The following is a 14,377-nucleotide window of genomic DNA, read 5'->3' as shown; positions in this document are numbered from 1 at the left end:
TCTCCCAGCACTCTGATGCACACTACAGTTTGGGAACTACTGGCTTATAGGATAAAATATAAATACCTAGGATAGCATACATACAGCACTGGTTCCCCACCTATTTCTCTACCTCTCTCCCAAATCAAATGATATACTTTAGCTCTGTTACAGTGCTAAAAGTTCCTGAACACCACTGTGCCCTTTGCTCATGGAACTCCTAGAAACCACTTTCCCAACATGGCAGCCTGAGAGTTCCCTGCTCATCTTTCAAAATTCACTCGAGTATCTGAAGTGTTGTGGCAGATATAGCTATATGGAGTTTCTGACAAATCCCAATAGGAGAATCTGGGTGCAGAGTCCTAGGATTTTGGAGTAAGCCATGTCCTCTGCTGCCAACAGGCTTTTTCCCATTGAAAAGCAGCTCCTGACTTGCCGGTGAGTTCTGGGAGGGACTGACAACTTCATGATAGACTACCAAGTGATGATGTGACTGGAGCTACTCCTCAACCAAATCTTCAAGTTGAAACATGCATTCCATTATTTAATATGAATGATATATGCAAGACTGGACCTAGGTAATGACTAGTTAATAAAAGAGGAAAAAGCACAGGCCTGCTCTGCATATTACGCTGGCACAGCGAGAAGTAGACTGCTACTACACTCATGGGTGGCCCTGAAAGACATGGTAACAGGAAATTCCCCCTACGCCATAGAATTTATGGCAGTTCATTTGTCCATAGTGAATGAAAAAAAAAATGGTTTGATATCTATTTACCTTGGCCACATTCCCCTTGATCCTCTAGCTGATACGGTGAATTGAGGAAGGGGCTGCAACAAGGACCCTAGCCGAATCAGTGAGTTGAAGGACGTGGGAGATGAGCCCAAAGGCACAGAATCCCAGGCACCACGTAAATACTACTGATCATTCTGGTTTGCTGCTTATACATTAGGCAACTCTTGTGTCAGAGTTTTTACTTTAAATCCTTAATGAGAAGCCTCCTTCGGAGAAGAATACACCAGTCCAATGGTTTTGGAAAGGAAAGAGGAGGAGGAATGAATATCCAAGGACCACAAGTCAATCTACGTTTGTTTCCATCAACACTTCTTGCCACCAAGGCTTTTGCATGGACCTGATAATACTCTGCAGTCTCAGCATGCACACTCTGAGCTTTTGTCTCCAATTTTGGCAGTGAAGTTGCAGGCAATATCTGTTACAAGGTAATTCTGGAAAAAGTCAAGAGCAGACTTAAAAAGCTTTCCTCTGACTAACCAGCCTACCCTAAGACTCAAACTGGTTCAAAACAGCCTTAAATCTCCACAGGGATTCCTAGCTTCCATCTAGCTCTATAGTTTCTACAGGGCTGATTATGCGACAGGGAGCTTGCCACTCCTGCTGCTTTCCTATCTTGGCCGGGAACCAGAAACCCTCAAATTCTCATGAAACACACTTAACATATAGTTTGTTCTTAAACTTTTAATTAATATTGAATGAATAAATTCTGGCAACTAAATTCTGAAACCAGAATTCTAAGTCCACTTTCAAATGAAGGGATGCTATGACTAATAGTAGCTAATATTTATTATTGAGCCAAGCACTATTATAGGTGCTTATTTCTTTAAAAGAGGTAATACATGTAATAAATGAAACAACTATGACTTCCTTCTGTGTTCTGTAAGAAATAAGAAAAAGAAACATACTTCTTTATAATAACCACATACAGTTGAAGTGCTTAATATGTATAATGATTTACCTAATAGGTCTAATATCTTCCAAATATATTCAGTCAACTAATACTCTGATATTTTTCATTTAAAAAGAAGCTTTTAGTGTTTCTGAAAATACATTTTCAGGGCCGGGTGTGGTGGCTCATGCCTATAATCTGAGAACTTTGCTAGGCCCAAGGCAGGAGGATTGCTTGAGGCCAGGAGTTTGGGAGCAGCCTGTGCAATATAGTGAGACCCTGTCCATATATATATATATATATATATTTTTTTTTTTTTTTTTTTTTTTTTGAGATGGAGTTTTGCTCTTATTGCCCAGGCTGGAGTGCAATGGCGCGATCTCGGCTCACCACAACCTCCGCTTCCCGGCTTCAAGCGATTCTCCTGCCTCAGCCTCCTGAGTAGCTGGGATTACAGGCATGTGCCTCCACGCCTGGCTAATTGTATTTTTAGTAAAGACAGTTTCTCCATGTTGATCAGGCTGGTCTCGAACTCCCAACCTCAGGTGATGTGCATGCCTCAACCTCCCAAAGTGTTGGGATTTACAGGCGTAAGCCACCGTGCCCGGCCCCTAAAAATATATTTTTAAAAAAAGAAAAGAAAATATATTTTGATGACTTTGAAAAATATACATGTATGCACATACACCACTTAATGCAAATTAATTTTCTAATTTCTAACTTACTTATAAAAACAATTATGAGACAGTTCTTGGCTGTTGCCTCAGAGATGTATTTAAGTGGCCCATTTATTTCTATCCCAGAAGCACACTGTGGACTGAAATAGCAGTAATAAAGAGGATACTTACCTAAAGGTCTATGGATTCTAACAGGCTACACATAAATACTATGTACAGTCTCCTAAAACATTAAGATTATACTGAATGCTTACAAATGAAAACCATTGAATATAACAACTTGGGAAACACTTTCCTCTGTATTATATTTGTAGTCACTGATGATAACCATAAAATTAAGAAACAATATGAAAATAAAATTTAGTCAGATACTTTTTTTTTTTTTTTTTTTGAGAGACAGAGTCTTGCTCTGTTGCTCAGGCTGGAGTGCAGAGGCATGATCTCAGCTCACTGCAACCTCCGCCTCCCAGGTTCAAGTAATTCTCTTGCCTCAGCTTCCCAAGTAGCTGGGACTACAGGGATGCACCACCCCGCCCAGCTAATTTTTGTATTTTCTTAGTAGAGACAGGGTTTCACTATATATTGGCCAGGCTGGTCTTGAACTCCTGACCTCAGTTGATCTGCCCGCCTCAGTCTCCCAAAGGGCTGGGATTACAGGTGTGAGCCACCGCACCCAGCCTAGTCAGATACTTTTAATGGTATTTTGTTTTCTCATATATAATCCTTAGAGGTATAGTTGTGATATTGGTAAACTGAGTAGAAATTTTTTAAAGTAAATTTTAAGTTTATTTTAAAATTTAAAGTAAATTTTTTCTCTGTTTTTTTTTTTTTTCTTTTGAGACAGAGTCTCGCTCTGTCACCCAGGCTGGAGTGCAGTGGTGTGGTTATGGCTGGCTGCAACCTTAACCTCCAGGGCTCAAGTAATCCTCCCACCTCAGCCTCCCAGTAGCTGGGACCACAGGTGTGCACCACCATGCCCAACCAATTTTTGTGTTTTGAAGAGATAGGGTTTCATCATATTGCCCAGGCTGGTCTTGAACTCCTGGGCTCAAGCAATCCTCCTACCTCAGCCTCCCAAAGTGCTGGGATTACAGGCATGAACCACCACACCCGGCCCCAGTACATTTTAAAAAATTTTTAAATGTGATTTATTTGGAAGTTCTCTTTTCTGTAATCAGGGTAAAGCAACCCATCAGAAATGAACTCACTCAAATCTATTTTGAGCTAAAATCTAAAGAAATCTAATGAGAAGATTAAGAAATTTCTGTTTCTTACTAAAACACCCCTCTCTTTATATATGACTTTCATAAAATCTTTGGTTTATAATTTATTTTTTCTAATGATACTACCATAGGTTTGCTAAAATACTGTATAGACAGAATTTGAAGGAAATCTGAATGTTATTGTCACCACTGACACGAGAATTTAATAGGGCAAATTCAATACAAATTTACTTTTCCTATCTATAATCATCTTAAGTTGAAGGGGGAAATAAACTCATCTATAAATTAATCAAAATAATGGTCATTTATTAGAATTTGTCTTATGACCAAAAAATAGCTATATCTACTGCTGTTCCAACAAATAATGAGTAAAAATTTTCCAGTCAGTAGTTTTTAAATGAATTTAAACAAATTGACATTTAAGTTTTAAAATTTAACAATTACTACATTTATATCCTTATGAGAATTCTAGGAGTGTTTTTCAAACTATGAGCTGTTTCACAAATGTAGATCATGAAATAAATGCAGTGAGATGCAATTAGAAAAAATTAATAAACGAGTAAAATTTTAAAATGTTAGAGTCATTCTATCTAGGAATAGTAAGTAATGGTTTATTAAACTTCTATTTTATATATATGTAAATGAAATTATTATTTCCATAGGTAAAAAAAGATAATTTCATATTGTCATTTTTATAGATCAAAAAAGTTGAGTATCTATGATTTCATATGGCTTAAACTAATATACACATACATTCACACAGAATGTAAACTAGTAGATAATATTGCAAAATGTATTTTTTTTTCTTTAAAGATAGTGCGGATCCAAAGAGTGAGCAGCACCAAGATTTATTGTGAGGAGCAAAAGAACAAATCTTCCATGGCGTGGAAGCGGACCCGAGCGGGTTGCCTGTAAAATGTATTCTTACTGGCAAAGAGTAACAACAAAAACAACCCCCCACACCCAAGAATGCTCTCTATATTACATGGTTCTAGAAAATAGCCTAAAGAGTTTTTATTTCTGAATTTCAGAGTAGTTTTACTTATTTATTAAATTTTTGTGGTTTATTAAATTTTTTACTATGTTATAAAGTGGGTGGATATTTGAAAATGTATTGTAAACAAGCTTTGTAACAAGCTTTTTAAAACAAAGCATTGTAAAATAGTCACACTACCTAATTTTAATGCCATGCATCATTTACTGTGATTTCTTAACATTAAAAAGAACATGAAGGTTTTTTTCTACCCTAACATTATTCATTTTTTATTTTTGTTAGGATATTTGCCGACACTTCCAAAGTTCTTAACAACACAAACTTCTGGTCCATGATTTTTAAAAAAATACACACTAACAAATTAAATTTTACTCTAGTCTATTTTCCCAGGGTGAACTCTAGTACGATCGCTAAAGGTAGTTTCGTCTACAGAAGGATGGACCTCATCTAATGTCATCTTCTTCTAATAGCCATCGTCAATATTATAATCAAAGCCAAGGCTAGTAGCTCCTAATCTGATGTCTCCACATCCCAAGGAGACTACAGAGGAGTTAGGTAATATGGATAAGTGATGTTACTTTCAGTATTGGAAATCACCTAATGGGAATCACACACCTAACAGATTATAGAGGTGAGTTTTTTTAAATCGAAATCTTAGCCAGGTGCTATAGTTTATGACTGTAATTCCAGAGCTTTGAGAAGCTGAGGCAGGAGGATTGCTTGAGGCCAGGAATTCAAGATCAGCCTGGGCAACATAGCAAGGGCCCTATCTGTACAAACAAACAAACAAAAAATCACATTTTTTTGTTTCTAGTTGTTTACTTCCTGTTTATCAGTAGTTGACTAGCTGTTGTATTATGTTGGATATATTAAAATAATAGTTCTGTTTTTCTCAGAGGCAGGGCCTCACTCTGTCACCCAGGTTGGAGTACAGTGGCATGATCATAGCTCATGGCATCCTCGAATCTTAGGGCTTAAGTGATCCTCCTGTCTCAGCCTCTGAAGTTGCTGGGACCACAGCCATATGCCACCATGCCCAGATAATTTTTTAAAGTTTTGTAGCGATGGGGTTGCCAGGCTGGTCTTGAACTCCTGACTTCAAGCAATCCTCCTGCCTCAGCCTCCCAAAGTGCTGGGATTACAGGCATGAGCCACTGTGCCTGGCCTAAACATAATAATTCTAACAGCCGTCACCAAATATAAATTTAATAATAATTTTTTTTTTTTTTTTGAGACGGATTGTCACTCTGTCGCCGGGGCTGGAGTGCAGTGGCCGGATCTCAGCTCACTGCAAGCTCCGCCTCCCGGGTTCACGCCGTTCTCCTGCCTCAGCCTCCCGAGCAGCTGGGACTATAGGCGCCCGTCACCTCGCCCGGCTAGTTTTTTTTTGTATTTTTTAGTAGAGACGGGGTTTCTCAGTGTTAGCCAGGATGGTCTCGATTTCCTGACCTCGTGATCCGCCTGTCTCGGCCTCCCAAAGTACTGGGATTACAGGCTTGAGCCACCGCGCCCGGCCTAAATATAATAATTCTTAATAAATACAGCCTGTTCAGCACAAAAAAAAAATGTTTAATAGGGGTGGGGGTAAGAACATAATAAAAGGCCTATTTGGGGTTAAAAGGTTAGAACCAATGCTATGAAATACATTTTTAATGTAGTATACCCATGATCTTTAAAATTTTTATTGTGAATCTTATCTGTAATTTAATTTTTATTTTCATTTTCAAGAGGTAAAGCATTTCAAAATTTAAGATTATGAGGGAAACTATCAATATATGAATCAGCAGCCTGAGAAATACAGAACCATATGTCTTTTAAAATCTTCATTTAGGCCGGGCGCGGTAACTCAAGCCTGTAATCCCAGCACTTTGGGAGGCTGAGACGGGTGGATCACGAGGTCAGGAGGTCGAGACCATCGTGGCTAACGCGGTGAAACCCCGTCTTTACTAAAAAATACAAAAAATTAGCCGGGCCAGGTGGCGGACGCCTGTAGTCCCAGCTACTCCGGAGGCTGAAGCAGGAGAATGAGGTAAACCCGGGAGGCGGAGCTTGCAGTGAGCTGAGATCCGGCCACTGCACTCCAGCCTGGGCGACAGAGCAAGACTCCTTCTCAAAAAAAAAAAAAAAAAACTTCATTTGAAAAAATTTGAACAAAGATAACATTTTAATTTAACATAATTTAAAATGTCTGAGTAAACTTCTCTTTCAACATTATCTCGTCCATACCTAGTATTGTTTATAGAGAACTGTATTCTATTAGGAGGTACATATGATAAGTATTCTCCATTTGCAAATAGGAAATACAAGCCTGAAAAGAAATGGTCTCTATAGACAGCAAGAGCCAGGATGAGGAGCCGACACTTGACATTTTCTCATCATATTTTTGGCTGGGTGCGGTGGCTCACACCTGTAATCCCAGCACTTTGGGAGGGCAAGGCGGGTGGATCACTTGAGAGTAGAAGTTCAAGACCAGCCTGAGCAACCTGGTGAAACCCTGTCTCTACTAAAAATACAAAAAATTAGCCAGCATGGTGACGCACAAGAATCTCTTGAACCCAGGAGGCAGAGGTTGCAGTGAGTTGAGATCACACCACTGCACTCCAACCTGGGTGACAGAGTGAGACTCCATCTCAAAAAAAAAAAAAAAAAGAAGACATTTTCTCATCCCATTTTCTTTATCTGACATCTACATCTACTTCTGCCTTTTTGATATGTATTAGGAAACATAACATCAACAGGATTTGAAAATTAGGAAGTAAATTATTTATTTTTCTGCTTTTCAAGAAAGGTTCCCATTTCAGGACTTTTGTCATTGCTGTTCCTTTTTCCTTAAATTTTCTTCCAACAACTGCCGCTTTGAATCATTAAGGGCTGAATACAAATGTCTGTCTTCCCAGAGAGGCTTTCTTTGATGACTCTAGCTAAAAAGTAGCACACTTCTTCCCCCTCCAGTCAGTTTCCATGCCGTTGTCATTCTTTTCTTAATGCTTATCATTATTCAAAAAAATGACTGACTTGTATTTCAATGCAAGTAATGTTTTTAGTGTTCGTCTTCTATGATTAGAATGTAAGGGCTTTATGGCTAGGACTGTATCTGTAGCACCTACAATGTTATAGCCTCGGCGTTCTCAGTAAATACTTGTTTAATAACTAACTAAAGGTGATTTGATAACTGATAAATTTTGATACCTTGAACTATTTTTCGTTTGTTTGTTTGTTTTTTGTTTGTTTGTTTGAGATAGAGTCTTGCTCTGTGGCCCCAGCTGGAGTGGAACGGCACGATCTCTGGTCACTGCAACCCCCACCTTCTGGGTTCAAGCGATTCTCCTGCCTCAGCCTCCCGAGTAGTTGGGATTACAGGCACCCACCACCACGCCTGGCTAATTTTTGTATTTTTTAGTAGAGGTAGGATATTACCATGTTGGTCAGGCTCCTGACCTTAGCTGATACACCTGTCTCGGCCCCGCAAAGTGCTGGGATTACAGGCGTGAACCACCATGCACAGCCTGAACTGTTTTTTTATAAAAGCATTCACATATAAAAAATAAAATTTGTTAGAAACTATCAGTTTTTGTTGTTGTTGTTGTTGTTATTTTTGTTTGCTTGATTGGCTGGTTTCGTTTTTGTTTCTGTTTTGAAACAGAATCTCACTCTGTTGCCCAGGCTAAAGTGCAGTGGTGGGATCTCAGCTCACTACAACCTCCCCTACCACGTTCAAGTGATTCTCCTGCCTCAGTTTCCCAAGTAGCTGGGATTACAAGCACCCACCACCATGCCCAGCTAATTTTGTATTTTTAGTAGAGTCAGGGGTTTCACCATGTTGGCCAGGCTGGTCTCAAACTCCTGACTTCAAGTGATCCAACCATCTTGGCTTCCCAAAGAGCTGGTATTACAAGCATGAGACGCTGTACCCGGCCTAGAAACCACCTCCATCTGTTTTAAATACTTGTTTAACAACTTAATAAAAGGGATTTGGTAAACTGATAAGTAAATTTGATTTTACTTTTATTCTTAGAACTTTTTTCTCCTTTCAATATAATATGTTTTAAATTTTTTTCTTTTGAGATTCAGGGGATACATGTGTGGGTTTGTTACATGGATATTTTGCATAATGGTGAAGTTTGGGCTTCTAGTGTACCCATCACCCAAAGAGTGAACATCGTATCCAATAGGTAATTTTTCAAACTCTTACCCCATTCCCACCTTTCCTCCATTTAGAGTCCCCAGTGTCTATTATTTCCATCTGCAGGTCCACATATACCCATTATTTAGATCTCAAGTATTTTATTTTCTGTTTCTGAATTATTTCACTTTGAGTAATGGCTTTCAGCTCCATCCATGTGGCTGTAAAGGACATGATTTCATTCTTTTATGGCTGCATAGTATTCCACGATGTATATACACCACATTTTCTTTGTCCAATCAACCACTGATGGACATACTTAGGTTGATTCCATGACTTTGCTATGTGAATAGTACTGTGATAAACATACAAGCACCAGTGCCTTTTTTAATATAATGATTTATTTTCCTTTGGGTAGATACCCAGTAGTGTACTAGGTTGAATGGTAGTTCTGTTTTTAGCTCACTGAGAAACCTTCACACTGTTTTCCATAAAGGTTGTACTAATTTACATTCACAACAACAGTGGAACCTTTGTTTGTTTGTTTGTGACAGTGTCTCGTTCTGTCACCCAGGCTGGAGTGCAATGGTGCAATCACAGTTTACTGCAGCCTCAACCTCCTGGGCTCAAGCAGTCCTCCTAGCTCAACCTCCTGAGTAGCTGGGACTACAGGGTGGGACCACAGCCACCAAACCTGGCTGTTTTTTGTTTTGTTTTGTTTTGTTTTAGTTGAGACATGGTCTCACTATGTTGCCCAGGCTTAGAACCTTTTTTAAATAAAAAATAAAATTCTTTATCAGATACCGTGACTTCCAATTTTTAATTTTTTAAAAAATCACTATTCTATAATATTCCTTGTTAGTAATACAATATTTTTAAGCTACCTAGGCCTTAGAGATCATCTTATTAATTTTTTTTTTTTAATCAATGAGTGAAAGCTAAGGCAGTAAGATTAAGCAACCTGCCCAAGGTCACAAATGTTAACTATTGGCAAAACCTGACTCCTAGTAGTAGTATTTCCACCACATCGCTTTTCCTTCCTTCTTCTTCTTCTTCTTTTTTTAATTTTTATTATTATTATTATTATTTTTTTTTGAGACTGAGTTTTGCTCTATCACCCAGATGGAAGCACAGTGGCATGATCTTGGTTCACTGCAACCTCTATTTCCCGGGTTCAAGCAATTCTCCTGCCTCAGCCTCTGGAGTAGCTGGGATTATAGGCGTGCACCATTAGGCCCAGTTAATTTTTTGGTTTTTAGTAGAGACGGGGTTTCACCATGTTATCCAGGCTAGTCTGGAACGCCTGACCTCGGGTGATCTCCCTGCCTTGGCATCCCAAAGTGCTGGGATTACAGGCATGAGCCACTGCACCTAGCCTTCCTTCCTTTTTAAGTGGGCCATATTTTACATAGAACACTCTCTAGTACTATATTATTGTGCATTTTAATTATTCCAGCTTATACTTCGGAAGTAAGCAAAATATTATTCATTAAAATAGACAGAGAGATAGCCGGGCGTGGTGGCTCATACCTGTAATCCCAGCAGTTTGGGAGGCTGAGGTGGGTGGATCACCTGACGTCTGGAGTTCGAGACCAGCCTGGCCAGTATGATGAAACCTCATCTCTACTAAAAATACAGAAAAAAAACAAAAATTGCCAGGCATGGTAGTGGGTGCCTGTAATCCCAGCTACTCGAGAGGCTGAAGCAGGCAAATCGCTTGAATCTGGGAGGCGGAAGTTGCAGTGAGCTGAGGACGCACCATTGCACTCTAGCCTGGGCAACAAGAGTGACAGACTCTGTCTCAAAAAAAAAAAAAAAAAAAAAAAATAGAGAGAGAGAGAGAGAGATATTCTCTTTCTCCAAAGACATTTGTTAAGACACATTATTACCAGTTAGGGCAACTGAAAAAGTGCATGAATATGAACAAAATGCTAAAAGCATTTTAAAAGCAAAACACGAGAAAAATTTGAAAACAGCAAGAGATACATGTTTGTTTGTTTTTTTGGTTGTTCGTTTTTGTTTTTGTTTTTGACACAGAATCTCGCTCTGTTGCCCAGGCTGGAGTGCAGTGATGCGATCTGGGTTCACTGCAACCCCCCATCTCCTGGGTTCAAGCAATTCTCCTGTCTGGAGTAGCTGGGATTACAGGTACACACCACCACACCCGACTAATTTTTGAATTTTTAGTAGAGACAGGGTTTCACCTTATTGGTCAGGCTTGTCTCAAACTCCTGACCTCAGGTGATTCACCCGTCTCGGCCTCGCAAAGTGCTGGGATTACAGGCATGAGTTACTGTGCCCAGCCGATTTTTTTACTAATAAAGGAACCCCAATAGTATCAGCTAACTTCTAGCCAGAGGAAGTGGGACAGCATAGTCAAAACGGTTTAAAATAATAATAATAATAATCTGTTAACCGAGAATTCCATATCCAGCAAAATAATCTTTCAGAAATGAAGGCAAAATAAAGACATTCCCAGATAAACAAAAATGGAGAATTTGTTCATAGTAGACCCACCTTACAAGAAATATTTATAGAAGTTCTGCAGGCTGAAAGTAAGTTAGCCCAGACAGTAATTCAAATCCACATGAACACACAAAGGACACTGGTAAAGGTAATTGTGTAATTAAGAAAGACAGTAGAAATGACATTTCTTCTTTCTTCTCTTAGCTGATTTTAAAAGCAATAGTTGGCTGGGCATGGTGGCTTATGCCTGTAATCCTTGCACTTTGGGAGGCTGAGGTGGGTGGATCGCTTGAGCCCAGGAGCAAGACCAGCCTGGACAACATAGCAAGACCCCATCTCTATTTTTTAAAAAAAGCAATTTTATAAAACAATATGTATATAATGTATTGTTGGGACTAAAACATGTAGAAATGTAGTATGTTTACTGATAACAGCACAAAGGAGGTGACTGGGAACAAGGCTGTATTGGAGACATTACTGTGTGTGGTAAATTGAATCCACAAGAATAAATGAAGAGAACCAGAGCTATTAAGAAGGCTAATATAACAAAAAGCTATAAATAAATATTTGCTCTCCTGTCTTCTAATCTTCCCTCTTGTCTTCTTTAAAAGACATAAAATTATAAAATTAATCATTATAACCATGGGTTTATAGCAATTATAGATGTAATATGTATAATAATACCACAAAAAGGACAAAAGGAAAAATAGAGCTGTATAGGAGTAATGTCTATATCTCACTGAAATAAACTTATTAGAAACCAGAAGCTAAGCCTCCTAAGATGTACATCTTAAGTCCTTGAGCAACCATTAAGGAAATAATACCAAAAAAGATAATGGGAAAAATCATTAAAGAAATCAAAATGCTACATTAGAAAATACTCACTTCATGCAAAAGAAAGCAGTGAAGGAGGAATAGAGAACAAAAAAGTGAGCATATAGAAAACAAAAAGTAAAATGGCAGATGTAAATTTCAACTGTGTTAATAGTAACATTAAATGTGAATGGATTAAGCCAATCAAAAGGCAGAAAATGTCAGACAGTATAAAAAAAATGAATTCCAACTCTATGCTGTCCATATGGGACAACATTTGGATTCAAAGATACAAATAGATCAAAAATAGAAGGAAAAAGATGTATCACACAAACAGCAACCAGAAGAAAACTGAAGTGGCTATACTAATATCAGACCAAATAGACTTTGAAACAAAAAATGTCACTAGGTAAAGGTAAAGAGGGGCATTTTATAATGTTAAAAGGGTGAATGATATTTTAGAATCATAAACAGATTAATCCATTAGGAAGGTATAAAAAATTGTAAATGTATATATACCTAAAAACAGAACACCAAAATACATAAAGCAAAAAAATGATAGAAATGAAGGGAGATAAAGACAATTTAACAATAGTTGGAGACTTCAATACCCCACTTTCAATAATGGATAGAATATGTAGGTAGAAATCAACAATGAAATGGAAGACTTGATACTATAAACAAACTAGACCTAACTGACATCTATGGAATATGCCACCCAATAATAATAATAGACATTCTTAAGTACACATGGAATATTCTCCAGCATAGACCATACGCTGATGATAAAACAAACCCCAATAAACAAAAATTTTCATGTAATCTTGTTACTTCTAACTAATAAATCTTTTTTTTTTTTTTTTTGAGATGTAGTCTCGCTCTGTCACCCAGGATGGAATACAGTGGCACAATCTCAGCTCACTGCAACCTCCGCCTCCCGGGTTCAAGTGATTCTCCTGCCTCAGCCTCCCGAATAGCAGGGATTACAGGCACGTACCACAACGTCTGGCTAATTTTTGTATTTTTAGTAGAGACAGGGTTTCACCATCTTGGCCAGGCTGGTCTCAAATTCCTGACCTCGTGATCCACCCGCCTCGGCCTCCCAAAGTGCTGAGATTACAGGCATGAGCCACCGTGCCCTACTGCATAAATCTTAAAGAATAAAAATAATAAGTTTGGCTGGGCACGGTGGCTCATGCCTGTAATCCCAGTACTTTGGGAGGCCTAGGTGGGCGGATCACCTGAAGTCGGGAGTTTGAGATCAGCCTGGCCAACATGGTGAAACCCTGTTTCTACTAGAAATACAAAAATTAGCCAGGCATGGTGGCAGGTGCCTGTAATCCCAGCTACTTGGGAGGCTGACACAGGAGAATCACTTGGACCCGGGAGGTGGAGGTTGCAGTGAGCCAAGATTGCACCACTGTACTCCAGCATGGGGGCAGAGTGAAACTCCATCTCAAGAAAATAAAAAAATAATAAATTCTATGAGGGTAAGGAACAGGTTAAATTCACCATTACAACTAACACAGATCTGGGCACAGAGGAGAAATGAACTTTTATTCTGTCTATCAAAATTAATATAAAATAATAAATTTCCCCTGTCTTTCCTGAATTTGTGCAAAGCAGGACAAAAGAGGTGTATTTGGTTATTATAAAACTAATACAATTTAGACACAAGGAAAAAATTACCTCATATTCTTGGTTCTGCCCCTAAATGATACCGAGGCAGAAACAACTACTAGTGGTAGGAAACACGTTTCTCATAGGAGGAGGGCATATGGTGCATTTCCACTGTCATGCATTTTATGTATTATGACCTCAGTTCTCAAGTTTATGAAGGCCTTTATAAAGATCATTCTTATCTGTGACCCCAGCATAGCCCAGTGCCCTACACAAAAAAATTTCTGACACTGACAACAGCAAGGCATCACAATGAATTTGTCACTATTCATTAAGAGAAATTGGTGGCTTCTGTCAATCTCCTAAAATTATTATCTTAAATAATTCAGTGGATATGAGGGATTGGTTCAGGTTTTTCAGGTAGAACAAATAAAGACAACTATCATCTTCACAACCATGTAGCCGTGAACAGTAGAAAGAGCAGGTCGAAAATCACAATCTGGGCTTGAATCTCAGTTGCATCTCTAGCTGCGTGATCTGGGATAAAGTACTTAAGAATACCTGAATCTCTGTTTCCTCATCTGCCACATGAAGTAGTAATAACTACCTCACAAAATTATCAATTACTATACAAAAGTATTGAGCCACATATTTGAAAATGTTTATTATGAACTATGTGTTAGCACTCTATGCTCTCATAAAGTTAGTGTTTCACAAACTAAAATCAAAAGCAGGCAGGATTTTTATTTTTATTTTTATTTATTTATTTATTTATTTATTTATTTATTTATTTTTGA

Source organism: Colobus angolensis, unplaced genomic scaffold (genome assembly GCF_000951035.1).
Source record: "Colobus angolensis palliatus isolate OR3802 unplaced genomic scaffold, Cang.pa_1.0 Scaffold359, whole genome shotgun sequence".
In the NCBI taxonomy this organism is placed as follows: Eukaryota; Metazoa; Chordata; class Mammalia; order Primates; family Cercopithecidae; genus Colobus; species Colobus angolensis.
The sequence above is the reverse complement of the archived record's forward strand: the minus strand, read 5'-3'. Positions refer to the sequence as shown.